The sequence below is a fragment of the Eumetopias jubatus genome, unplaced genomic scaffold (assembly GCF_037043125.1).
Source record: "Eumetopias jubatus isolate StellerSeaLion01/CBP00866 unplaced genomic scaffold, mEumJub1_p1.0 scaffold_1, whole genome shotgun sequence".
Lineage (NCBI taxonomy): Eukaryota > Metazoa > Chordata > Mammalia > Carnivora > Otariidae > Eumetopias > Eumetopias jubatus.
Window position 1 is genome coordinate 141,734,911 of NW_028274807.1, and position 24,848 is coordinate 141,759,758.

General features: G+C 38.3%; 1 protein-coding gene and 1 pseudogene across 1 annotated transcript in view; one reads left to right on the forward strand and one right to left on the reverse strand.

The window, feature by feature from the left end:
* RBMS3 (RNA binding motif single stranded interacting protein 3) overlaps positions 1 to 24,848 on the forward strand; it is a 1,335,892-nt gene that overhangs the window by 187,296 nt on the left and 1,123,748 nt on the right. The gene's annotated exons all lie outside the window — the stretch shown is intronic.
* Positions 17,473 to 17,642, reverse strand: LOC114212215 (ATP synthase F(0) complex subunit j, mitochondrial pseudogene; annotated as a pseudogene).

The window sequence follows — 24,848 nt, forward strand, 5'->3', positions numbered from 1 at the left end:
GAGTGAAACTGCTGCCTGATGCTCACACAGGTGCCTGTGCACTGGTCCACGATGGGCACATTGGGTAAGTTTCCATTCTTTCCCTGCACTGTTGAGGTCACGCTCTGGCAGTGTACCAGAACTTCCCTTTAGCAAGTGTAAAGAATCTGCTGTCTTCATACCATCAATTGTAAAACAGAGTCATTAGTGTGGTAATAAAGGTAAGTGGAGTGCTACAGGACTATCAGGATAGCCTGGTGGAAACTTGAAATATGAGGATTTAGTTTGGCACAGAGGGGCAAGGTTACAGGTGGAAGGATGGCATATGGAAGAGCAGAGTAGTATGTATGGATATGGGTGAGGAAAATAAGTCTTCATAATAAACAGAATTTTATGTCATTTACTCTAGAAGTTAAACATCTCAGAAAACCCCAATAAACATTTACTATAGTTCTTCAGTCATTTAGAAATCAAATACCTCAACCTTTTTCAAATATATGTTATTAGCATCCCTCTTAGTTAGCTTTCTCGGATTTGCTAACTTAGGTCCATATCATTAAGGGCTACAGTAATGGAAATTATAGGGAACTACAGGAAAGCTCACAGGAGAAGCATAGAGTCCAGCCTTGAGTCTGTGGAGGTTTACCAGGAAAGTGACACCTAAGATGTAGCTGAAAGGTAAGAGGTAGCCAGGTATAGAGGGTGGAGGGGAGATAGGGAAGAGTTTTCCAATTAGGGACTGAGGTAGATATTAAACATGGCCTTAATTTACCTGTCTCTGGATGAATTAGGCTCATTGCCAAGTAACTTTGCAGTGTCCCCATCCCCCCACTCTTGGCTCAGACCTATGACTTCCTTTGGCCAATGAGACTTTACTAGACATGATGCAAGCAGAGGCTTAACTAAGCAATTTTGCATTTGTACTTGCCCTCTTGCACTCTGCCATCATCACAAGACTCTACCTAGGTCAGGATACTAGAGGATGAGCACCATGGAGCAGAGTCTAGTTGCTCCATTCATCCAGCTGAGGCCATGCTAGATCAGCCAACATCCAGGCAATCCTTAGACATGTGACTGAGTCCCACCTAAGGCAGGAGAGCCACCCACATAAGACACATGAGCAGTAAACACGTACTGTTGCATTCCAAGAAGTTTTGCGGATGTTATACAGCATTATTGTGGTGACAGATGATTGATAGAAAAGGCCTGGGGGCCAGTGAATGAATAGGATACTTAAATCACTGAAAAGAATTCAGTGAATCACTGAAAAGAAACAGTAACCACTCCCATTGGTTATCTTAATATGCTGTCTCTCAACTGCTGTGAAACAGTTTAGAAACAGTTCCCACTGTATGATCAATACCAACAGAAGGACTGTTGAAGAGTCTTGAGGCAAATTCTGATGTGGGTCCTATTGACCTTAGTCAAGGAAATTGAAGCCAGCTTAGTGGAGTCTTAAAGCTGAAGAGCTAGAGCTAGTCATGGAGGAAGAGTTCAGTATATTTGTTATTTAGTATCTCAGAATAAAGATTTATAAACAATTATAAACGATAATAAACAGTCCCCTCTTTTGTTGTTTCTCCAAAATTAGAATACAACTTGATGTTGAATGCAACTCAGATATGCCATTTAAACATGGAATCTATCAAGTGACTAAGGCTCATGAAAAACAAGGCAATTAATACCCTGCTTCAGTGTTAACACTTTATGACCTAAGTAATGAACCTAGTATTCTAGTCTATTGGTTCTCAGACTCTGGTGTGCATCAGAAACACTTGAAAGCCTTGTTAAAAACTCTGCTGGGAAGAAGTGAAACTCTTACTTTTTGCAGATGATATGATACTTTATGTGGAAAACCCAAAAGAGTCCACCCCAAAACTGCTAGAACTCATACAGGAATTCAGTGAAGTGGCAGGATATAAAATCAATGCACAGAAATCAGTGGCATTTCTATACACCAACAACAAGATAGAAGAAAGAGACATTAAGGAGTCGATCCCATTTACAATGGCACCCAAAACCATAAGATACCTAGGACTAAACTTAACCAAAGAGGCAAAGGATCTGTACTCAGAAAACTATAGAATACTCATGAAGGAAATTGAGGAAGACACAAAGAATGGAAAAACATTCCATGCTCATGGATTGGAAGAACAAATATTGTGAAAATGTCTATGCTACCTAGAGCAATCTACACATTTAATGCAATCCGTATCAAAATACCATCAACTTTTTTCAAAGAAATGGAACAAATAATCCTAAAATTTATATGGAACCAGAAAAGACCCTGAATAGCCAGAGGAATGTTGAAAAAGAAAAACAAAGCCGGTGGCATCACAGTTCCAGACTTAAAGCTCTACTACAAAGCTGTAATCATCAAGACAGTATGGTACTGGCACAAAAACAGACACATATATCAATGGAACAGAATAGAGAGCCCAGAAATGGACCTTCAACTCTATGGTCAACTAATCTTCGACAAAGCAGGAAAGAATGTCCAGTGGAAAAAAGGCAGGCTCTTCAACAAATGGTATTGGGAAAATTGGACAGCCACATGCAGAAGAATGAAACTGGATAATTTCCTTACACCACACACAAAAATAGACTCAAAATGGATGAAAGACCTAAATGTGAGACAGGAATCCGTCAAAATCCTTGAGGAGAACACAGGCAGCAACCTCTTTGACCTCAGCCGCAGCAACTTCTTAGAAACATTCCCAAAGGCAAGGGAAGCAAGGGCAAAAATGAACTATTGGGACTTCATCAAGATAAAAAGCTTTTGCACAGCAAAGGAAACAGTCCACAAAACCAAAAGACAACCGACAATGGGAGAAGATATTTGCAAATGACATATCAGATAAAGGGCTATTATCCAAAATCTATAAAGAACTTATCAAGCTCAACACCCAAAGAACAAATAATCCAATCAAGAAAAGGGCAGAAGACATGAACAAACATTTCTTCAAAGAAGACATCCAAATGGCCAACAGAAACATAAAAAAGTGCTCAACATCACTCGGCATCAGGGAAATCCAAATCAAAACCTCAATGAGATACCACCTCATACCAGTCAGAATGGCTAAAATTAACAAGTCAGCAAATGACAGATGTTGGTGAGGATGCGGAGAAAGGGAAACCCTCCTATACAGTTGGTGGGAATGCAAGCAGGTGCAGCCACTCCAGAAAACAGTATGGAAGTTCCTCAAAAAGTTGAAAATAGCTCTACCCTATGACCCAGCAATTGCACTACTGGGTATTTACCCCAGAGATACAAATGTAGTGATCTGAAGGGGCACATGCACCCCAATGTTTATAGCAGCAATGTCCACAATAGCCAAACTATGGAAAGAGCCGAGATGTACATCAACAGATGAATGACAAAGAAGATGTGGTATACACACACACACACACACACACACACACACACACACACACACACACACAATGAAATATTATGCAGCCATCAAAAAATGAAATCTTGCCATTTGCAATGTCGTGGTTGGAACTAGAGGGTATTATGCTAAGGACAATAAGTCAATCAGAGAAAGACAAATATTATATGATCTCATTGATATAAGGAATTTGAGAAATAAGACAGAGGATCATAGGGGAAGGGATGGAAAAATGAAAGAAGACGAAACCAGAGAGGGAGACAAACCATAAGAGACTCTTAATCTCAGGAAACAAACTGAGGGTTGCTGGAGTGGAGGGGGGTGGGAGGGATGGGGTGGTTGGGTGATGGACACTGGGGAGGGTAGGTACTTTGGTGAGCACTGTGGAATTGTGTAAGACTGATGAATCACAGACCTGTACCCCTGAAACAAATAATACAGTATATGTTAATAAAAAAATAAAGAAATAAAAAACTCTGCCGGGCTCTACCCCCACAGTTTCTGATTTAGGAGGTCTGGGGGAGGTCCAAGAATTTGCAATTCTAACAAGTTCCCAAGTAATGATTATTCTGACTGGAGACTGTGCTTTGTGAGCCACTACTTCCATGACTGTGATGGTTAATTTTATTTGTCAACCTGACTAGGCCTTGATGCTCAGGTTGGTCAAACATTGCTCTAGCTAGATGTTGCTGTGAAGTTATTTTTCAGATGCGATTAACATTTAAATCAGTAGACTTGGTGTAAAGCAGATTATTTCTCCGTAATGTGTGTGGGTTCATCTAATCCATTGGAGACCCTGAGAGCAAACTAAGGTTTCCAGAAGAATAATTCTGCCTCAAGACTATAACCAGCCTGTTGGCTTATAGTTTGGATTTCAGGATGCAGCATCAACTCTCTCTGTCTATATATAGATAGATAGATAATTTATAAATATGTATAATTTATAAAATGTATATAAATATATATAATTTATAAAATATATAAATATGTAATTTATAAAATATGTATATAAAACATGTAATTTATAAAATGTATGTATATAATTTATTTAAAAATATGTATATATTTTCCTGGACAACACTGATTAATACAGTGACATTACAACATGTTCCTTAAAAAAATTAAAACCCAGAACATGTTTTTCTCTACTTTTTCACAATTTGGAAACCTCCTCAGGCAGAAGACGACTCATTTCAGATATCCCATGTTGGATGGAACTTTCTTGACTCCTTCTGTAGTCAGTTTTCTTGTTCTGCAGGCTGAACTACAGTTGCATTATAAACTGTTCACCACAGATGATATTCTAGGGGGCTGGACATCATTTTAACTTTATCTGCATTATGAAATTATTCCTGAGGCCTGGTTCATAATTAACATTTAATAAATATTTTGAGTGAATAAATGAGTGAATTAATGGTTCCTGTTCTTATTGAAGTTTATCAGTGTGCCAAAGGGCTATAAAAATAAAGAACTACCAATTAGCCCTAAGATATAGTATAAATAAAAGCATATTTTTTCACTTTACCAGGCTTACCAAAAACCTATGAGGACAAAAGCCACCAGATAAATAAACAAGCTGTTGTAGTGATAACTGAGCTAGTGTCCTGATTTGCTCATGGGCATTAGTCATATAACTGTAGGCTCATTCATCCTTTCAGCAGGCATTTACTGAGTGCCTGCTATGTACCTGGCACTGTGTCAGATGATGAGTCTATTTTCACTCATTATGGCACTTTTTTTTTCAGTGTTCTTAAAGAAATTTTAACAAGGAATATTAAGACAATATATTTTCACACATCTAGAAAATTAGACATGTTTTTCTTACATTTTAGAAATTAAAAGGAAATTAAGTAAATGGCACTAGAATTAGAAAGAATGAGCAATTCATTAGGCAATGAGAATATTAACTAGGAATTGGGAATCTCTTTCCTAGTTTAATATGCACTTGAGCTTAATTGGCTAAGTTTTGAATATGGGGTGATGAGTTGAGTTGTTAATACAAATCACACACCTTTTTTATACTTAATAAAATCCAAGAGTCTGGGATGCATTTGCGTTGCAGACAATTTATCTGCGGGAGTCAGTGAGTTGAGTAATAGAAAGGGATAATAGGAATTCAGTGGCTGAGAAACCTATAAAGTAAATTAACGTGTGCCTTACTTTATTAATTTATAACAATAATGTAATGGATAAATCAATGAGGAGTGCTTTGAGAGAAATGGATGGAGGGAAGAGTTCCTCCTTTTTGCAATTTGTTGAAATCATTTCCTGTGCCGAGGAAATATTGGCCAGACATAAAGAAATGTCTTGCTTGTGGCATGGAGAAGAATCCTGTTGTGTAGCAGAATGTGTGGGTGCTCTGCTCTATCCTTTGGGTCTTATGAGTTTAGAGAGCTCCTTTTGACTTCCAGATGCTAGTATTTGCTTTTTGTTGTCTGAAGACTTTTTTCCCCAAAGCCTCCACTGTAAGAGGCCAGCACTGCTTGGAAAATAACCTATTTCCTGCTTTTCAGCAGCCCTCAACCAATGACTGATAGCAGTTGGTGTATAAATACCCCAGCTCCCTAGTTCCTTGGGTGATGTAACTCCTGGGTATTATTTTACACTGTTCCCCAGAGTTTTCATTCAGGATTAAGTTCCATTTATCTTCAAGGGAAGCTGGCCTGACGAACTGCCTTCTCTTCACCATGTCATTTCCCCACCTACTTAGTAATGCTTCCTGCATCTGCCGAGTAAATGCTTGCACTTGAATCCCTGCTTAGGATTAGATTCTGGGGAAACGCAAATTAAAATAGGAACAAAGAATGTCAGCTCTTTGTGCCTGTTGCTCATTGTAGAACCTGGGCAGTGGCCTGATTTTACAGGTTCTGTAGTTCTGACTTGAAAGTACTGGTTCCAGAATCCCATTTGTTGGCATCCCAGGTGTGTGAGTTTTGAGTTGTTTTGGGTAGGACTCTGCGTACAGAGGAGCATTCTGAACAGAGGAGGTCTTTTAAGGGCTTCCTTGTGTCCCCTCTCCCTATCAGTTGTGTCTTGTAGCCGTCTCATCACACACACTTGCAGAAGACAAATTGGTGCTAGTCAGACTGAGCTTTGTTCATTTTCCACTGCCAGTCTTCAGTGAAGACAGTAAACATATGTCTGAGTAACTTTAAAGTGGAACATTTTCCTCCTTTTACTCTGGACACAACCAGCTTAATTAGCACTTTGTGCAAGCTACATAATGCCTGTTGGATATGCTCTGTCTCTGTTGCACTTAGGGAGAGAATGTCCCTTTTCAAGACTCTGTGTGTGTCTCTGTGGGGGGAAGTTGTGCAGTATGAATTTTCTCTCAGCCACCATCTTCCACCTTCTCTGCTGTAAATAGTCTCCTCACTGGTCTGCTTCTTCTCTGAAACTGCAAGAATCTATTTTCCAGTGAGCAGCCAGTATGGTCAGTTAAGATAGAGATTCATGACATTTCTCCATAAAACCCTCTGATGGCTTTCTTATGCCATCCTTGTAAACTCTAAACTGTCCTGCCATATTACAAGGTCTCCCTCCCTCACACCCTTCAGGTCATTGCTCAGATGTCACCTTTTCAGGGAGGCCTCTCCCGACCACTCTATTTGAATTTGCAAGTCCATCCCTCAGTCTCCCTATCTTTCTTCTCTGCTATACTTTTATAGCTTGTATTGCTATGTGATTTACTGCATGTTTGCTTATTTGTTTGTTGATTATCTTACATCACTAGAACAGTGCTTCTTTCCCTTAACAAAATTCATTTGAGATTCATCTGTGTTGTGTCTATCAGTGATTCATTCCTTTTTATTGGTGAGTAGAATTCCACTATGTGTATGCACCTAAATTTGTTTGTCCATTCATCATTTAAAGGACTTCTAGATTGTTTCTAGTTTTTGGCAATTATGAATAAATCTGCTATTAATATCTATGCCCAGGTTTTTGTGTAAATATGTTTTCCTTTCTCTTGGGTAAATACCTAGGAGTGGAATTACTAGGGCATATGGTAAGTATAAGTTTAATTTTATTAGAATCAGTCAAACTGTTTTCCAAAGTGGTTGCACCATTTTGCACTCTCTCCAGCAATGTATGAAAGTTCCAGTTGTCTGAAATCTTTGCTAACATCTGATTTTGTAGGTTTAAAAGCATAGTGGGCCCTTTAAGAGAGTACCTGAGACCCATCACTCTATTTAATCAGAATTTCCAGGTGGGGCCCAAGTGCAGGTCTTTTTTTTTTTTTCAGTAAAATCTATAATTAAAAAAAAACTATTTGTATTAATATAATTTACCTTTTAGAATAGTTCAGGTTAACAGAAAAATTGTGGAAGTATAGACATTTCACACATATTCCTTCTCTTCCTACATAGTGTCACCTATTGTTAATATTCTAGATGAGTGGGGCATCTTAGTTGTAATTGGTGAACTGGTATTGGTACATTATTAACTAAGGTTCATAGTTTATATTAGGGCTCACTCTGTGCTGTACAGTTCTGTTGGGTTTTGACAAATGCAAATGTTATGTATCTACCATCACAGTGTCATACAGAATAGTTTATCTCCCTAAAAATCCCTTGTGCTTCACCTATTCATCCTTCGCTTCAACCCGCCCTGAACCCCTGGCAACCACTGATCTTTTTTATTGTCTCTAGGTTTGTCTTTTCCTGGATGTCATATAGTTGGGATTTTATACTATGTAGCCTTACTGGCTTCTGTCACTTATTACTATGTATTTAAGTTTCCTCAGGTCCTTTTAAAAAGCTTCTCAGGAAACTGTAATGTACAGCCAGGTGTGAGAGACACCAAATTAGAAGATAAGCTCCCAAAGAATATTTCTTTTCTTTGACTATGTTTTGTTGATTTGTATATCCCCAGAGCCTGGAGCACTTCCTGGCATAGAACAGGCTCTCATTAAATATCAAATGGGTAGATGAATGAATGAATGAATGAATGAATGAATGAATGTCAAACCAGGTCCACAGAGACCTGAATACTCCTCTTGAGTGGTTTCACATCAAAGGATCCACTAAATTAATCATTTTGATTTGCCTGGAGTTTGCACTCCCTATTTTGCTGTTCCCATACTTGGTTATTCCTCAAAATACAACACACCTTGAACTTCCCCGTATAATATTTGGAAATGTTCTCTTTCACTCCTTCTAGACTTTCCACACCTAACTCAGATTGTATTTCTTACAAAAGACCTCCCCTGATACCTCAAACCCTTCTCTGTAGACTCTTGAAATAATTAGTGCTTTTAGATTCACTGGACACTGTTAAGTGCTATCTATTCTTTCTATTTGGTTGCTGTCCTGAGATCCTATTCAAACTTGATTGTGTTACTTCCCTGTGTTTCAACCTGGTCCCCCCAGCCAGACTCTAAACACCCGAAGGGCAGGGGTTATATTGTTATTCACTTTATTTGCTTTAATGCTCCCTAGAACCTAGCATCATACCAAGCTTGAGAAATATTTGCTAATTTGATTGATTTTCTAGTTCAGGAAATGATGCTTTGTGAGGATGGAGAATGATGCTATGGGAACAGTGTGGGTCTAGGCAACCAAACTGGGGCACCAGTCGTCGAAACTCTCTGGGCCTCAGTTTCCTCATTTACATAATTATGTTTATGCTAAAGTTTCTAATTTATTCTCTATTTGTACCATTCTATGTTTTGATGATCATAGCAACAATAGAGGAATTGGGCAAATGACATAATTGACCTAAATAGATATAGTTTCTGCTGAGTTTATATATCAGTCTTTGAGAACAACAAACAGGAATAAAACTGTTAGCTTGAGATAAGTTCTAATTTTCATGGAAAATTTTCGTGAGTTATTTTCCTTTCCCCAATGCCCTGTGCCTTACCTGGAATACCTTCTTTCCTTCTCTACTTTCCCAGTATTCAAAGGTACATTCAGGTTCCACCTCACAGAACCTTTCACAGTTTGTAACTTTATTTGCTTTTCACTTGTTCGTGTATTTTTCCTTCTGTCTACTAGCTTCGTAAAAGAGGAACTGCACAGATCATCATTGTATCAGGGCCTGATATATGGTAGGCCCTCAATAAACATCTGTTAAATGAATTAATGATGTTAATAGATGTGCTCTGAAAAAAAGGATTTTATCAGTACATAAGTGCTGGAAACACTACATACTATACCATGCCTACTTGGGGTGTCACAGTCCTGTATACAAGAAACCTGTTTAATTTTGTCACCCAAGATTTACCACATTTATTTGATTATGGACCTTCCCCCCCTTTTTATTTTGCTTGAATCATCTATTTACTCAATAATCACACCCACATTAATAAAAACAGTATTAACTGGTATTAAACAACTCCCATGTGTCCAGGATTATTTTAGGCACTTTATATATATGATCTTTAGAACAGTCCTAGTTTTACTATTTTTATTTGAGAATTTCAGATGAGGAAACAGAGGCATGGGGACTTAAAGTGATTTCCTATGTCACCCAGTTCCTTGAGAAACCAGTAAGCAGATAGCTCAGTATAAAAAATGCTGGTCTAATGGCATTCACAGGCTCTGGTGCAAGACTGGCCTGCATTTGAGTCTAGAATGGGGTGGATTCTGGAATGGATTGCTGCTTTCTAAATGTGGGTCTGGAGGACTTCAGGGGAAGATGGTGGAGAGGAGGACCCTAAGCTCACTTCATCCCATTGATACAACTAGAAGACACCCAGATCAGTGTAAATAACCCAGAAAATGACACTAAGACCGGCAGAAAATACTCTCCACAGCTAGATGTAGAGAAGAGGCCACATTGAAGAGGGGAGGAAGGGCAGAGGCACAGTTGGGAGCAAAATGGACTGTGGTCATCTGTGGGAGGGAGGGATGCCCTGAGAGAGGAGAGATAGAGATCCTCACAGTAGGGAGCCCGCGTGGGGCAGGTGAATTCCCATAACATTTGGCTTTGAAAACCAGAGGGGCTGGTTAAAAACTAGAATTTAAAAATTAGTGGGCTTGGCTCTGAAAGAGACAAAGCAGGGCAAGAGGAAATAGCACAGCAAACAACCCCACACAGATAAAGCATGGAAGTGGCAGTCTGAAAAACACCTGGGGTATACAAGAGGGAGAGTAGTTTACTTATCTCAGAAGTGTGTCCCAGATGGATAGAGATCTTGGGAGACTCCTCTAGGAACAAAGGAGCTGGCAAGTGCCATATCCCTCTCCACCCCCCTGCATATACACATGGCCGTCTGCAGGAAACAGCATAGCTCCAAGACTCAGTACCTAACTTGCTAACACTGCTGCTCCCCACCCCCATGAACATTGTAGATCCTCTCCCTCCAATATGCTTTTGGCCCAAACCCATCCAGACTGGTACCTCAGGCCTGCCAGTGTGCAAGCAGCCCCCAACAGGGGCCAGCACCACTCCAAAGTGACTCCTGCCCTGGAGGGATAGGAAGATAATCACGCATACAAGTCACACGGTGGCCCCAACAGTGGGCTGGAAGCAGACGACTGGTCTGATTGCAGACTCTGCCCAACAATGAAAGCCTCTCAGGAAAAATATCCCGCAGTTTGGTGCTACTACATCTCTGGAAAATACCTGGTCAGACTCAACTCAAGCCCAAGGCAGCCACAGATTGGCCTGCTAACACCACAGGGAGAAAACAGTGCTCAAAACAGGCAAAGAGAACCATGGAGACAACTGGACTAAAGGAAAAAGTGGCTCACCAAAAACAGCAGGGCACACACAATACTCATGGGAGACATGCCTGAAATGCCAGGTTCTGGAGAACAGGCAACACTGCACTGCAGGACACTAGAGGAACTCTTCTTCATAAGGCCACTACTTTCAAGAGCAGGAGGAGACATAGCTGACTTTCCTGACACATAGAAGCAGACACAGAGAGTTACATAAAATGGAGAGGCAGAGGAATATGTCTCAAATGAAAGAACAGGACAAAAATCACAGCAAGAGAGCTAAATGGATGGAGATAAGTAATATGCCTGATACAGAATTTAAAGTAATATTCACTGGGGCTCCTGCATGGCTCAATTGGTTAAATGTCTGCCTTCGGCTTGGGTCATGGTCCCAGGGTCCTAGGATTGAGCCCTGTGTCAGACTTCCTGCTCAGTGGGGAGCCTGCTTCTCCCTCTCCCTCTGCCACTGCCCCCTGCTTGTGCACGTGCTCTCTCTCAAAAAAAGGATAATATCTTTTTTTTTTAAAAAAAGTACTGGTCATAAAGATACTGGATTCAAGAAAAGAATGGAAGACATCAGGGCAACCTTTACAAAAGAGATAAAAAGAACCAATCAGAGATGAAAAACACAATAAATGAAATTAAAAATACACTAGATAGAATAAATACGCTAGCGGAAGCAGAAGAACGAATCTGACCAGGAAGACAGAGTAATGGAAAATAATCTTCAAGCTGAGCAGGTGAGAGAAACAAAAAATTATGCATAATAAGAATAGACTTAGGGAACACAGTGGCACCATCAAGCATTACAGAGATTCCCAGGAGAAGAGAAAGAAAAGGGGGTACAAAATTTATTTAAAGAAATAATAGCTGAAAACTTCCCAAATCTGGTGAAGGAAACAGAAATCCAGATCCAGGAGGCACAGAGATCCCCTAACAAAATCAATCCAAGGAGGTCCACACCAAGACATATAGTAATTAAAATGGCAAAAAGTAGTGATAAAGAGGGAATCTTAAAAGCAGAAAGAGAACAGAAACAACTGTATACAAGGGAAACCCCATAAGTCTATCAGCTGATTTTTCAGCAGAAACTTTGCAGGCCAGAAGGGAGTAAGGTGATATATTCAAAGTGCTGAAAGGAAAAAATCTGCAGCCAAGAATATTCTATCCTGCAAGGGTATCATTCAGAATAGGAGGAGAGATAAAGAGTTTCCCAGATGCACAAAAGTTAAAGGAATTCATGACACCTAAACCGGCCCTATAAGGAAAGTTAAAAGGGGACTCTTTAAGTGGAAAGGAAAGACCATAATTAAGAATAAGAAAAGTGGGAAGCACAAAAGCTGTGAAAATAAGTATATCTGTAAAAACTCAGCAAAGGGATCCCCCCAACCCCTGCAAAAAAAAAAAAAAAAAAAGATGTAAAGTATGACACCATGTACCTAAAACATTTTGGGGTAAATAAAGAATAAAGAATAGGTTCAAACTTACATGACCACCAACTTAAAATGGACTGCTATATGCAGAAGATGTTATACACAAACTGAATGGTAACCACAAATCAAAAACCAGTAGTACCTATGCAAAAAATAAAGAGAAAGAAATCTAAGTATGTCACTAAAGAAAGCCATATAATCATAAGAGAAGAGAGCAAGGGAAGAAAGGAACAGAAAAGAACTACGAAAACATCCACAAAATAAGTAACAAAAAGGCAATAAAATCATACCTATCAATAATTACTTTGCATGTAAATGAACTAAAGGCTCCAGTCAAAAGACATAGGGTAATGGAATGGATAAAAAAGCAAGACCCATCTATATGCTGCCTACAAGAGACTCATTTCAGACCTAAAGACACATGCAGATTGAAAGCGAATGTTTGGGAAAGCATTTATCATGAAAATGGAAGTGAAAAGAAAACCAGGGTAGCAATACTTATATCAGACAAAATAGACTTTAAAAGAAAGACCATAACAAGAGACAGAGATGGACACTATATAATCATCAAGGGAACAATCCAACGGGAAGATATAACAATTATAAATACGTGTGCACCCACTATGGGAGCACCCAAATACATAAAGCAGGTAATAACAAACATGAACAAAGTAATCAATAGTAATACAATAGTAATAGGGGACTTTAATACCTCAATTATATCGATGTACAGATCATTCAAACAGAAAATCAGTGACAACCGTCTCTTTGACATATTGGGCCAGTTGGATTTAACATATATATTCAGAACATTCCATCCTAAAACAGCAGAATACACATTCTTTTCAAGTGCATACAGAACATTCTCCAGAATAGATCACATATTAGGCCACAAAACAAGTCTCAACAAATTTAAAAAAATTGAAGTTACACCATGCATCTTCTCTGACCACAATGCTATGAAACTGTAAATCAAGCACAAGAAAAGATCTGGAAAGAACGCAAAAAACATGGAGGGTAAATAACATGTTACTAAACAATGAACAGGTCAACCAAGAAGTCAAAGAAGAAATAAAAAAACAAAACAAAAAAAAAAACAAATGGTGACAAGTGAAAATGAAAACACAGTGGTCCAAAATCTTTGGGATGCAGCAAATCTGTTCTAAGGGCAAAGATTATAGTGGTGCAGGCCTACCTCAAGAAGCAGGAAAAATCTCAAACAACCTAACCTTATACTTTAAGGGGCTAGAAACAGAACAAAAAAACAAAAAACAAAAGACAAAAAACTCCAAACCAGTAAAAGGAAGGAAATAATAAAGATTAGAGCAAATATAAATGAAATAGAAATAAAAACAAACAAACAAACAAATAAACCCAAAATCCCAAACCAAATCACAGTAGAACAGATCGATGAAACCAGGAACTGGTTGTTCGAAAAGAACAATAAAATTGATAAACCTTTAGCCAGGCTCCTCAAAAAAAAAAAAAAAAAGAAGAGAGAGAGAGGACTCAAATAAAATCAGAAATGAAAGAGAAATAACAACTGATGCCACAAAATACAAAGAATTGTAAGAGAATATAATGAAAAATTATATGTCAGCAAACTGGACAAGGAGAATTATATGCCAGTAAATTGGACTAGAAGAAATGGAAAAATTCCTAGAAACGTATAACCTCCCGAAACTGAACCAACCAGGAAGAAATAGAATATTTGAACAGGCTGATTACCAGCAATGAAACTGAATCAATACTCAAAAAACTTCCAAAAACCAAAAGTCCGGGACCAAATTGGTGAATTTTACCAAACATTTAAAAGAGCGTTAATACATATTTTTCTCAAACTATTCCAAAAATAGAAGAGAAAGGAAAACTTACAAGTTCATTCTATGAGGCCAGCAGTACCCTGATGCTAAAACCAGATAAAGACACTTCCAAAAAAGGGAACTACAGGCCAATACCTCTGATGAACATAGACACAAAAATCTTCAGCAAAATTTTAGCAAGCCAAGTCCAAGAATACATTAAAAAAAATCATTCACTACAATAAAGTGAGATTTATTTCCGGGATGCAAAGGAGGTTCAACATTTGCAAATCAATCAACATGATACATCACATCAGTAAGAGAAAGGATAAAAACCGTATAATCATTTCAGTCAATGCAGAAAAAGAAACTGACAAAGTACAACATCCATTCATGATAAAAATCCTCAACAAGGAGATTTAGAGGGAACATACCTCAACATAATAAAGGCCATACATGAAAAACCCATAGCTAACATCATATTCAATGGAGAAGAACAGAGCTTTTCCCCTAAGATCAGGAACAAGACAAGGATATCACTCTTAACACCTTTATTCAACATAGTACTAGAAGTCCTAGCCACAGAGATCAGGTAAGTGAAAGGAATAAAAGACATCCAAATTAGTAAGGAAGACATAAAATTATCACTCTTTGTGGATGACACGATACTATATATAGAAAACCCTAAATACTCCATTAAAAACTGTTAGAATTGGTAAATGAACTCAATAAAGTTGCAGGATACAAAATCAATGTACAAAAAGTCTGTTGCATTTCTACACATTAATAATGAAGCAGCAGAAAGAGAAATTAAGCAAAGAATCCCATTTACAATTGCACAAGCAATAATAACATACCTAGGACTAAACTTAACCAAGGAGTTAAAAGACCTATACTCTGAAAACTGTAAGACAGTGATGAAACAAATTGAAGATGAAAGAAACAAATCGAAAGATATTCCATGCTCATGGATTAGAAGAACAAATATTGTTAAAATGTTCATACTACCTGAAGCATTCTATAGATTTAATGTAATCCCTATCAAAATACCAGAAGCATTTTTCATAGAACTAGAAGAAACAACCCTAAAATTTGTATGGAACAACAAAAGATCACGAAGAGCCAAAGCAATCTAAAAAAGAAAAATAAAGCTATAGTTATGGAAATCCCAGATTTTGAGTTACACTACAAAGCTGTGTAATCAAAACAGTATGGTACCAACACAAAAACAGGCACATAGATCAATAGAACAGGATAAAAATCCCAGAAATAAAACCACAACCAGATGGTTAATTAATCTTTGATAAAGGCCGTAAGTGTATGCAGTGGGAAAAAGAGTCTTTTCAACAAATGGTGCTGGGGAAAATGGACAGCTACATGCAAAAGAATGAAACTGGACCACTTTCTTACACTGTACACAAAAATAAAGTCGAAGTGGATTCCTAAATGTGAGATCTGAAACCATAAAAATCATAGAAAAGAACACAGGCAGTAATTTCTCTGACAAGCCGTAACATTTTTTTCTAGATATGTCTTCTGAAGCAAGGGAAACAAAATAAAAAATAAACCACTGGGGCTAGATCAAGATAAAAAAGCTTCTGCACACCAAAAGAAACAACAAAACTAAAAGACAACCTACCAAACAGAAGATATTTGCAAATGACATATCCAAAAAAGGGTTAGTATCCAAATTAAATAAAGAACTTATACAATTCAACACCCCCAAACCAAATAATCCATTTTAAAAATGGGCAGAAGACATGAACAGATACTCCTCCAAAGAAGACATACAGATGGCCAACAGACACACGAAAAGGTACTCAACATCACTCATCATCAGGGAAATGCAAATCAAAACCACAGTGAGATACCACCTCACATCTGCTGGCATAGCTAAAATTAAAAACACAAGAAACGACAAGTTTTGGTGAAGATGTGGAGATAAAGGAGCCCTTGTGCACTGTTGGTGGAAATGCATACTGGTGCAGTCACTGTGGGAAACAATATGGAGGTTCCTCAAAGAGTTAAAAATAGAACTATCCTATGATCCAGGAATCACATTGCTGGATATTTGCCCAAATAATAAACAGTAATTCAAAGGGATATATGCACCCTTATGTTTACACACACACTGGAATATTATTCAGTCATAAAAAAGAACAAAATCTTGCCATTTGCAACAACATGGATGGAGCTAGAGAGTATAATGCTAAGCAAAATAAGTCAGAGAAAGAGAAATACCATATGATTTCACTCATATGTGGAATTTAAGATGAAAATAAATGAACAAAGTGAAAAATAGAGACAAACCAAAAAACAGACTCTTAACTATAGAGAATGATGATTATCAGGGGGGAGGTGGGTGAGAGGATGGGTGAATTAGGTGAAGAAGATTAGGAGTACACTCATCTTGATGAGCAGTGAGTAATATATAGAACTGGTGAATCACTACATTTTACACCTGAAACTAATATTACACTGTATGTTAATTATACTGGAATTAAAAAATAAATAAATGTTGGTCTGTTCTTCATTTATCCTTATCTGTGTAATAATGATGATCATACTCACCTGAAAGAGTGTTTGTAGAAATTGAATGAAACAATGTATCTAAAGAAGGTAGCATTGTCAGTGGCTATTGATAAATGTTGAGAAATTTTAGTTATTATCAGCAGGGAATTTTGCACAAAATAGCACTTGATGAATGTAAGTTACATTTTTCTGCCACTGTCCCTTTTCATCTTTGAGTCTTTGGTGGTTTTGTTTACCTTGAAATTTCTAATAGCAGTGCGTTAGTTATGTGGGACATAAAACAAACAGCCTTAAAATATTGTAACTCTAGTCAATAAAAGTTCATGTCTCGCTCACAAAAAGTCCAAAGTGGGCTTTTCTTGATGGGGCAGCTATGTTCCAAGCTGTGACTCAGGTCCTCCACTGCATCCTCTGCCTTGAGTGCAGACAAGAAAAGAGCAAGCAGACCATCTCAGGAGGTTTTAAAAAATAATTATAAACACAACACTTTTTTATTGCCCAGTTTTTTTGTTTGTTTGGTACACCTCCCAGGTACCTTTATACACGCCACAAAGGAAACAACATGTCTACAAGTTTACAGCGATGCTCCATGTTCTCATCTAACAGCACTTGCTGATATTTACAGCCAGACTGATGCTCCATCTGACGTGTACTCAAGTAAAGCTGGTTAATGATGACCATGAGCAGGTGCAGAACTCGAAGCTATCAAAGCTTTACTTCCTTGATTTTATAAATGATGAAGCCCATCAATCCCATTCCTACCCAAATCTCCTGATAAACTTGGGTAGAATAGGGCTTCGTGGGGACCCAAACATTTTTAACAAGGCTTTGAAACATCTTGTATGAACCCCGGCGCATGCCGCGGGGGTCTGCCTGGCCAATGACTCGGAAAGACCACCGAGTGCCACACTGCCTAGTTCGGAAAGCACTGACCCTGGAGGAAGACTCAGGAACCCCATGCACTTTTTGGTTATATTAGGTAATTGAAAGTCCAGTCTGTCAAAATGTCCAGTCTTTTGTAATTAGCAAAGTTGTGAACATGATTTGAAGTTAGTTTTCCCATCTAGAACTCGAGCCTGTGGCAGTTGGTTTTCAGTGGGAGAGGGTGAATATACTCATTAAAGCCTCACTATATTTCAACTCCCTCCTTCTCACCATTCTGTAGACATTTAAAAAAAAATAAACTTTTATTATGTTTAGTGCATAGCCTGATGAATTTTCACAAAGCAAAACACAAAGTAAAAAGTCATGTAATACAGATTCTTTGGGTTTTGTCCATTATGAAATATTTTCTTTCTTTCTTTCTCTCTCTTTTCTCTCAGTACTTTAAATATTTCCCTCCACTCTTTTCTTGCTTGCATGGTTTCTGAGAAGAAGTAGGATGCAATTCTAATTTGTTCCTGTATAGAAAATGTGTTTTTCTCTCCTGCTTCTTTCAGGATTTTTTTTTTTTTTTGTCTTTGATTTTCTGTAGTTTGAAGATGATATTCCTAGGTGTAGATTTTTTGACATTTATTCTCCTTGGTGTTCTCTGAATTTCCTGGAGCTGTGGTGGTGTCTGACATTAATTTGGGGTAAATTCTCAGTGATTATTGTTTCACATTTTCTTCTCTTCCTTTCTTCTCCTTTTGGTGTTCTCATTATGCGGACATTACACTTTTTGTAGTTGTCCACAGTCCTTAGAATTCTGTTCTCTTATTTTTCATCTTTGTTCTCTTTGCTTTTTAGTGTTTGAAGTTCCTATTGCTATATCCTCTCGCTCAATGATTCTTTCCTCAGCCATGTCCAGTCTATATAAGCTTATGAAAGTCATTCTTCATTTCTCTTACAGTGTTTTTTTAAATCTCTAGCATTTCTCTTTCATTCTTTATTGGGATTTTTATCTCTCAGCTTACATTGTCCATCTGTCCTTTCATACCGTCTACTTTATCCATTAAAGCTCTTAGCATATTAATCATAGTTGTTTCCAATACCCAGTCTGATGATTCCTATATCCCTGCCATATCTGGTGCATATCTGGTTTAGTAAGCATCTTGAGGCTTGCTTTGGCTCTTCAAACTGTATTTTTTCCTTTTGGTATGCCTTTTAATTTTTTCTTGATAATCAGACATGGGTCCTGGGTAAAAGCACCTCCAGTGAATAAGCCTTTGCTGATGTGGTGGTAGGGTGTGGGGAAGGGAAGCATTTTATAGTCCTGTGACTAGGTCTGTCTCTCAGGGACCCTGTGTGTCTGGACAGTGAAATTCACAAGGGTTTCTCAGTTTTTTCTCCCCATTTAGGTGGGACAGGATGACAGCAACAGACTGGAGTTGGGTATTTTCTTTCCCCCGGGCAAGTTAGGCTCTGATAATACCTCATTAGGTTAGGTTCTAGTTAACTAGTTCTCCCTGAGGACAGGCCTTGTTAAGAAGAAGAGTGCTCTGGCTTATTTCAAAATGGTTCCTTATTCTCGTTCCCTGCAGGAAGCCTGAGGGGATTGATTTTTTTCAGATATTTACTATGGGAATCTGGTTGAGCTCCGAAAGGTAAATCTTAAAATGGGGAGGATCTTCCCTCTGCCTGAGTCCCCCTGGAGTTTTTCACTCTGAGAGTTGCCCACGCTGAGCCTCCAGCAATTAGTTCATCAATTACAGTTCAAATTTTCTTACCCCAGCACTGGTTCCTGTGGCAATTTCTTCATGAGTCTCTACTCTGGGAAGCTGTGATGATCTGTGTTCACCCATCTCTCCAGGTGTGGGGGCCGGAGTTTGTCTTTTGTCTTTCCCACTCTTATGGATCCAGGGGGAGCTGTTGGGACAGAGCGGTGACTTCCAAGCTCCTTAAACCTTCCTCACCTTCATTACTGATGTGTATTTTCACTTGGTGTAGAATTCTAAGTTGTATTCATCTCAGTAATTTTATTTTTTTAAATTCTAGAATTTCCCCTTAATTTTTCACAGATTCAAGTTCTCTGATGAAATTCGGATCTTGATTCAATTTTCTTGAACATACTAATCACAGTTATTTTACAGTCTGTGTAGCTCACATATCTGGATCACCCGTAGGTCTGTTTCTGTTAATTCTTTTTCCTTTGGTACTTTATACTCTTGGTAATTCTGAACTGAATACCACACATTTTGTTACCAAATATTAGAGTCTATGGATGCTGTTATATTTTTCCATTAAAGATTTTGTTCATTTTCTGGCCAAATGATTAGAGCTGATTTGAGGCAGAGTTTCCAGTCCTCCTAAGATCTGGTCCATTTCTGCTTTGTTCTAACTATGGAGTGTGATCCTACAGAGACTCCGCACTGAAGTGGACCCTAAACTTCTGATTTTATCCCCCAACGTGATATACTGCCTAAAGGTCTGCTTAGCTCCCAGTTTCCCAGCAGCTGCTTTCTGCTCTGGCTCTCCTCAGTGATTTGTTTCTGGTTCGTAGCATCATGGTCTCTTTTAAGTTCCATCTCCCTTAATAACTGCCACACCTTCTAACACTTTTGATGGCTTCCAAGAGATGTTTTTAGTTTGTGTGTTGTTTTGCTTTGTTTTCCCATTCCATCTAATTTTTCTAATAGTTCTAAGTTGAAGGATTGGTCTGCCAGAGCTGATACGTTAGATCCAGAAGTGTAGGTTTTAGAGACCAGATCTAGAAGTGGTATACATCATATACTTTCAGATTCCATTGGCCGGAAGAGATTTCTTCCTAGATCAAGCTGGGCTACAAAATGTAGTCTTCTCTGTGCCCAGGAAGAAAATAAAGCAGTTTAGTGATGATTTAACATGTTTTTCTGCTGTAGGCAATGACTTAAGGATTTGTTATATACTTTGGAGATTTCAATGTGATCTTTATGCATTTTCAGCCCAATTATAAGTTAATGCTTAAAAGATAGGGAAAGGGGCCATAGAATAATCTATGTATAATTTTTTTAAATCCACATTTATTAAATTCCTTTTTTATTCAGAGCACTATGCTAGACACATTCACATCTGTCCTCTTCTCGAATACTCACATGGATCCTGCAAAGTTATGTGTTATTATTTTCTACATTTTTTTTAATATGGTATGTGTGAGACTGAAGTGGTTATTTAATTTGTGCTTTGTGATGTGGAGTAAAGACTTATTAATTCATTCCATAAGATGATGTTTCCTTTTTATTGTTGCAAGTCGCTCTTATTACATCTAGATGCAAGATAATACAGTAATTGAAACCAAGAGCTCTGGAACTAGGCTGCTGGGTTTCACTCCCGTCTCTACCACTTCCTGATTGGTTCAACCAGCAAACAATTTACTTCATTTCTCTTGCCTCAGTTTCCTGCTCTGTAAAATAGAGATAATAATAGATTGTTGTATTGAATAAATTAATTTGAAAAGAGCCTAGAAAGTGCCTGTTACATAATAAAAACTCAATAATTACTAACTATTAACATTATGTGGAAGCAGATGATTTCATTGCTATTTTTATTACTGATTTACATAATGCATTGTAGCTTTGTAAGAGCTGCCCTAGAATACAAGTTCTGTGAGTTCAGGGACTTTGTCCCTCAGGAGGAAGTACAACACTTGGCACCAACAAAAGATGTAGGTTATTGAATTTCAAATCATAAAAGAAGAAAGGTGTGGCTGCCTTTTTTCATTTATTCTTGTCATTTCCAGGCAATAGTGTTTATCATATATTTTTCCCTCTTTTATTTGCCTTCTCCCCCTTTTTTTGCAAAGAACCTATTTTCCCCTGTGTTAAAATTCTAAATAGCTTGGAATATATCAGTTATCAACTTATCTCTCTTGAATTGGAGATTACTGCGGTGCATGATTAAAGTGTTGGGAGGAACGCATGTAATTTTGGTCGAGGTAGTAGATACGTACTTGCTAACATGATGTAAAATGTATGCATTTACACTGTCATAAAACAACTTGTATTGTGACTTGTTTCACAATATCTGTACGGAATACTGAGTACTTTTGACAGTTCTTTCCTGTTTCTGACAGATTTTTTTTTTCCTTTTTAGAAGTAAGGAAGGCATACATTTCTGTACTTGTTTTCACTTTTGCTTCACTTATGGTAGCGTCTCTCTCTTATCATACAAAATATAGTTATCTGTCAATCAGTATTTACGAAGCACTTAGTGCATCTCTACATACACATCCCTGCTAGGGTCTGACGATGAGAAAAAGAACATGCAAGCAGAAAGAAAAGGATCACATCTTAAATTGTTGGAAATGTGTTAACCTATTGCAAAAGTGCACTGAAAACAAGTGAGGTCTTGTTTTCTTATTATTGTTAATATTTTGGCATATTAGTATCTTAGGGCTGCTCTAAAGAATTATCATAAACTGGATGGCTTTGAACAACAGAAATTTATCCCCCCTCAGTTCTGAAGTCCTCAAGTCCAAAATAAAGGTGTGATTGGATTTGGTTTCTTCTGGAAGCTCTAGGAGAATCTGTTCCATGCCTCTCATGGCTTCTGGTGGCTGTGAACTGTCCTTTGCATTGCTTGGCTTATCGACACATGATGCTAACCTGTGCCTTTGTTTTCACCTCACATTCTCTGCTGTTTCTCCTCTTCTGTTAGTATCTTCTCTTATAAAGGCACTTATCATTACATTTAGGGTCCACTCAGGGGCCAGGATGGTCTCATATCAAGATGCTTAACTTAATTATATCTTCAAAGACCATTTCTTTTTCCACATAAGGTTACATTCACAGGTTCTGGGTAGACATATCTTTTGTGGAATCATCATTCAATCTACTACATTGGGTATGTGTCATTTTTCCTTGTGTTTTCTCTTGTTTCAGGTTCATAGAAATCTCCCTCAAGGACAAGGAACATATATTGTATCTTTTGGGTTCCCTACAGCCCAGTCAAGCACTCTACCCAGTCAAGCCCTCTTAATGTATTGAGATGTATATGTATCTTAATGTATTTTGAAAGCTATTAAAGGAATGGATGGCACACATATGCATACAGAGGACTGAAACAATCTTATGACATATAATGACACAGTTAGAGCTTAGTGCTAAGACTGACAAATAGGAAAATAGTGTGTGTTTTAAGAGTGGTAAATGCTATGATTTGGCTAATTGTATATAGAAAGTCATCTTATGCTAGTCTAGGGGGTGCTAGAAAGGCTTCCTGGAGGAGGAAGCATAGCTAATGAACTTTGAAGGACTGAACAGGAAGTGAACTGTGAGAACAATGAAGATGAGTATTCTAGGCACAGAGAACAACAAATGCAGAGATTTCCAGTATGAAGCTTCTGGAACCATCAGGAAGTATTCTGTGTGACTGGAAGACATGACACATGAGGTGCAGGTGTGACTCATAGGAGTAGAGGGTAAATGGCCAGAGATAACACTGGGGTTTCATGAAGGCTGCATCATGAAGGATCTTATATGCTGTAACAAAGTGTTTGTATTTATTTGTAAAAATAAGAAAATCATTGACATGGTGGCTGAGGTATCTTCAGATTAACTTTTCACAAAATGGTGGTAGTTGGGAAAGAGATTGGGCATTAGTGAGACCAGAGGCAGTTGGTCCATTTTACATTGCTAAAATAATCTGGGTATAAATGATGGAGTGATGGTTGCCTCAGTTATGACAGTCTAGGCAGAGAGTGCAAGTATGGCATTTGAGCATTATTAAAATGATGTGGGACTGTTGGGGCATGGTAGCCAATTGGAGTTAGGCCATATGGAAAAGAGAGGGGTCAGGGATGATTTTTTTAAAAGATTTTATTTATTTATTTGACAGAGAGAGACACAGCGAGAGAGGGAACACAAGCAGGGGGAGTGAGAGAGGGAGAAGCAGGCTTCCCACTGAGCAGGGAGCCCGATGTGGGGCTCCATCCCAGGACAATGGAATCATGACCTGAGCCAAAGGCAGACGCTTAATGACTAAGCCACCCAGGCGCCCCTCAAGGATGATTTTCAAACGTCTGATTTGTTTGACTCTAATAGACAAGTAATGGTATCATTCATGGCAACTGAGGACAGAGAATGAGGGGCATTGAAACTTTCTGTGCCTCATTTCCCTCATCTGTACAATGACTAAGTAAACCCTACCCTCCCTATCTCACGGCATTATTAGCAGCAAATAAGGTAAAGCATTTTAAATATTTTTAAAATTATAAAGCAAGCTCCCCAATTTTTCTTTATGATTGATTTACATTTAACCAAAATTTATAATTCAAACAAAACAAAAATTATAAAGAAGTATATATAACTATATGAGGACAAAAGTGTATTTTTTAAATAGAAGGGACTTCTCTTTTGGAGATGGCAAGAAATACGTGTCTACAGTCCAGGTTCTCCTTTCCCTCTTTTTGCTTTTCTTTTTTTTTTTTTTTTAAAGATTTTATTTATTTTTTCGACAGAAAGAGACACAGCGAGAGAGGGAACACAAGCAGGGGGAGTGGGAGAGAGAGAGGCAGGCTTCCCGCAGGGCGGGGAGCCCGATGCGGGGCTCGATCCCAGGACCCTGGGATCATGACCTGAGCCGAAGGCAGACGCTTAACGACTGAGCCACCCAGGCGCCCCCTCTTTTTGCTTTTCTATGCTACACTGTGATTTCATCATGCCAGAGACTGAAGAAAAAAATCCACCACCACTCTCTGATGCCTGTTTTTCTCAAACCCACGGTCGCTCTGCAGCTTCCCACTCAAGGTTTCTTAGTACCTTGAAATTTCACCAAGCGACCATCGCATCTCCATCCTGGTGCGGGCGTGGCCCTGCTGCCCTCGATATGCACACACACACACACACACACACATGCACACACACACACATGCAGGGTTTGAGCTCAGTAATCCCCAGTTAAGATCTTGGGCACCATATCAGTTTTCTCATCTACAAAATGGGTGTAATGTTTATCTGTTTCCCATGACTAATGACCAAATGAAATTAAACACACATAACATGTGTAAATTGCTGCTTACTATACTTGGCAAAAAAGTAACCACTCAGTAAATAGTACTTTATTGTCACTGTTTTGCAATACAAACTCTGCTGAGAGATCTACCTTGCGCTTGCAAATCCTTCCTGCTCCCCAATTTTATAAATTACT